Source organism: Chiloscyllium punctatum, chromosome 3, assembly GCF_047496795.1.
Source record: "Chiloscyllium punctatum isolate Juve2018m chromosome 3, sChiPun1.3, whole genome shotgun sequence".
Classification (NCBI taxonomy): domain Eukaryota; kingdom Metazoa; phylum Chordata; class Chondrichthyes; order Orectolobiformes; family Hemiscylliidae; genus Chiloscyllium; species Chiloscyllium punctatum.
The window spans coordinates 151482879-151487015 of NC_092741.1; the positions used below are offsets into that span (position 1 = coordinate 151482879).

General features: G+C 46.1%; 1 protein-coding gene across 1 annotated transcript in view; it reads right to left on the minus strand.

Moving 5' to 3' along the window:
• Positions 1–2080, minus strand: part of tdrd15 (tudor domain containing 15) — a 20096-nt gene extending 18016 nt beyond the window's left edge. The window contains exon 1 of the mRNA XM_072562231.1: positions 1745–2080. The gene's annotated coding sequence lies outside the window, so the exon portion shown is untranslated. The remainder of the gene's footprint in view (positions 1–1744) is intronic.
• Positions 2081–4137: the final 2057 nt, after the last annotated feature.

Sequence of the window (4137 nt, forward strand, 5' to 3'; positions counted from 1 at the left end):
CCCCCCCTCCCTCCTCCCTCCCCCCTCCCTCCCTCCCTCCTCCCTCCCTCCCTCCCTCCCTCCCTCCCTCCCTCCTCCCTCCCTCCCTCCCTCCTCCCTCCCTCCCTCCTCCCTCCTCCCTCCCTCCCTCCCTCCTCCCTCCCTCCCTCCCTCCTCCCCCTCCTCCCTCCCTCCTCCCCCCTCCCTCCTCACCCCTCCCTCCTCCCTCCCTCCCTCCTCCCTCCCTCCCTCCCTCCCTCCCTCCCCCCTCCCTTCCTCCCTCCCTCCCCCCTCCCTCCCCCCTCCCTCCCTCCCTCCTCCCTCCCTCCCTCCCTCCCTCCCTCCCCCCTCCCTTCCTCCCTCCCCCCTCCCTTCCTCCCTCCCTCCCTCCCTCCCCCCTCCCTCCCTCCCCCCTCCCTCCCCCCCCCTCCCTCCTCCCTCCCTCCCCCCCCCCTCCCTCCCCCCTCCCTCCCCCCCCCTCCCTCCTCCCTCCCTCCCCCCCCCCTCCTCCCCCCTCCCTTCCCCCCTCCCTCCCTCCTTCCCTCCCCCTCCCTCCCTCCCCCCTCCCTCCCCCCTCCTCCCTCCCTCCCTCCCTCCCTCCTCCCTCCCTTCCTCCCTCCTCCCTCCCTCCCTCCCCCCTCCCTTCCTCCCTCCCTCCCTCCCCCCCCTCCTCCCTCCTCCCTCCTCCTCCTCCTCCTCCTCCTCCTCCTCCTCCTCCTCCTCCTCCTCCTCCTCCTCCTCCTCCTCCTCCTCCTCCTCCTCCTCTCCTCCTCCTCCTCCTCCTCCTCCTCCTCCTCCTCCTCCTCCTCTTCCCCCTCCTCCTCCTCCTCCTCTCTTGCATAGTCCCTATTATCACCTATGTAGAGTCTTTCGCATAGGAGGTTGAGGGGTGACTTTATAGAGTGTTATAAAATCATGAAGAGCATAGAAAAGGGGAATATCAAAGGTATGTTCCCTAGGAAAAGGGAATTTAAAACCAGAGGGCATTTTTTAAAGTGTGGGGGAAAAATTTTAAAAGAACCTGACGAGAAACATGTTCATACAAAGGGTTAATCGTTTATGGAATTAACTACCAGAGGAAGTGGTAGGTGCAGGTATAGTTGCAACATTTAAAAGACATTTGGACAAATACATGAATAGGAAAGGTTGAGAGGGAAATGAGCCAAACACAGGAACATGAGACTAGTTTAGTTTGGGAAATCGGGTCAGCATGGACGAATTGGATTGAAGGGCCTATTTTCATGCTACATGACTCTATGACTCTTCTTCCCTGGCTTACTGTCAACAACCCCTTTGTACACTACCCTGTTTTCTGCCCGTTTCTCTCTCTCTGGGCTCATTCTCCACCTAACCATTTATTCCTTTACTCCATCACCTGGTCATCAACATAGGTACCACCTTTTTCTAGCTGTTTTCAGTTCTGGACTTGAAGTGTTAATTGATTTTTTTTCTTTTCAGGTGCTGCCAGACCTGCTGGGTTTATTCAGCAATTCCAGTTTTTGTTTGCTTCAGATATCCAGCAGCTTCAATTTTTGGTTTTGTTTTACCATAAAACAAAACCCTTTTCTAAAAACAAATGTCCAAACTGATTAACATCTAAGCTATAATCCAGAATTAGAACTATATCCCTTTTCATTCTAACACATACACACTTATACAACACAAAAAGCAGTAAAAGACTCTGATATTTTGATAAGGACAAAGGAAAATATTCTTATTGGCCAATAATATGAAAAGTAAAAGTTAGAATTTGATGAATTCTCACCGTCTAATAGGTGTCTTGTTGATGAATTTGATTTGTAGACTGTTAGGTCTTCCAAGCAAATTTCAGTTTTAATGGAAATCACAGTTTCCAAATCTTTGGAAAGTTGATCACAGTTCAGCTTCTTAAGCTTTGCAAGGTAGTCAAAATACTGTGGTGTGGAAACTTTGTCGTTTCCCAATTACTTTAACTAAAACAGGAAAAGAGAGATTGAAACTTTATGCCAGCTTTGGCAGTTTCCTTCCTTCTGTCTTCTTAGGTTTCTGAAATCAAGACATGAAAGGCAGCCCTTGGGACAAAGCCTCACAGAATCTTCCAAAACTAGGTTTTTCAGAAATTAAGAACAATAAACCCCTCCTCTCTTCCTAAAAGCTTTGGCAGTTTTTCCACAGTCTGTTTAATTTCTGTATTTAGCAGATGGGTCACAACACACATAGAACTGTTGACCTCATTTTCCAAGAAACTACATAAGTACCATTATCCCATGACACAATATCGGTTTAATCCAGAAGGTGTCCAATGAGTTCAATATCTTTCATTTTTTCCAGTAATCAGTAAATACAGAAATGTAGTTCTAACAATACCAAGAATTTAAACCAATTTCATTAGACTTTAATGCTACAAATCATTCATTTTGAAATAAACATTCATATTACATAAAATATTAAAATCATATTGAATGTTTTATCAAGAGCAAATATGGAGGAAATGCAAATATAATGATAAAATAGATTGATCCACAATATGATTACTATGGAACTTTTTATATATTTAATGTAAACTTATTGTAACTGTTAAAGTACAATTCAAACAAGCAGAATAGCTGCATTGATAAAGGTAAATTGCAATAGAAATGGCTCTTAAATATATCTTCTCATTTCTTTCTGCTGGGAGGTGTTTAAAGATTTTGAGGTTTGCTTTAACTTGAATTGAAAAATCTAAATCAATTACCATTATAGACTGAGTCTGGCAGAGTCAATGTAAAGGGTTACTAGTCCTGATTAATTATAAGACCCATTCCAGGTATAAATACATTTTCACAAGTTTTACAGAATTTATTAAGGTAATCATGAATAGTGCAAAAGAAATAATACTTCAATCACATTAGTGGTTTTCAATCAATCCAATTACCAGTTCATGACCCTAATATACTGGACACAGATCTCTTGTTATGTTCTGTTGGCTGAAGTTCCCTTTATGGTTTCAGCCTTCCTTCCTGTGTGTCAATTTTGCTGAGAATCACCACTACTTAATATGTGCAAGCCACCAACAGCCCCCGCCCCTGCATGATCAGAGACATCTTGAACTCTAACTGGCTGATATGTGCATGAGCAGTGCATTAATAGTTCATGGTCAATCTTGGATTGTCTAAGTAATGCCTGCCCAATTCCTGATTGATTTCTTTAAAAGTAATAGTTATCTTCGTTTGTCATTTTTTACTGTTGCGTGATTCATTCTTTGATATGCCAATCAGTTTGCAAAAGTCCAGAGAGGTTTTCTGACCTCAAGAACTTTGAGGTGAAACCCGGTGCAATGTGGAGTCACGGCTCAGTATGGTCAAGAGGCAAGGTGCAGGCACGGGCTGGGTTGGGTGGATTGTTCTTCGGAACTTTTCATGTATTTGTTTTTCTAATTTTTTTTCTGAAGATCTGTAATGCTGGACGTTTTACTTTCCTTTTTTTCCCTAAGAATTTCTACTTAAGAATGTGTACATTGGTACCATTGTAGCTAAGATGGTGCTGTAAGTGGTGACTTGTAAGCTTTTCACTGTACTCAGTAGACATGTGACAATGAAGGCGAAAGTGAGGACTGCAGATGCTGGAGATTAGAGTAGAGAGTGTGGTGCTGGAAAAGCACAACACATCAGGCAGCATCCAAGGGGCCGGAAAATCAACGTTTTGGGCAAAAGCTCTTCTTCAGGAATGAGGCTGGGAGCCCCAGGGGTGAAGAGATAAATCGGAGGGGGGGTGCGGCTGCGGGCAAGGTAGCTGAGAGTGCGATAGGTGGATGGAGGTGGGAGTAGTGGTGATTGGTCGAAGAGGTGGGTGGACCGGATAGGTGGGAAAGAAAATGGACAGGTGGGACAGGTCATGAGGGCAGTGCCAAGTTGGAAAGTTAGAACTGGGATAAGGTCTGGGATGGGGAAATGAGGAAATTGATGAAGTCCACATTAATGCCCTAGGGTTGAAGGGTCTCGAAGCAGAAGATGAGGCGTTCTTCCTCCAGGCATCAGGTGGGAACGAAGTGGCGATGGAGGAGTCCCAGGACCTGCATGTCTTCGGCAGAGTGGGAGGGGGAGTTGACGTGTTTGGCCACTGGACAGTGGGTTTGATTGGTGTGGGTGGCCCAGAGATGTTCTCTGAAGCGCTCTGCGAGTAGGCGTCCTGTCTCCCCAA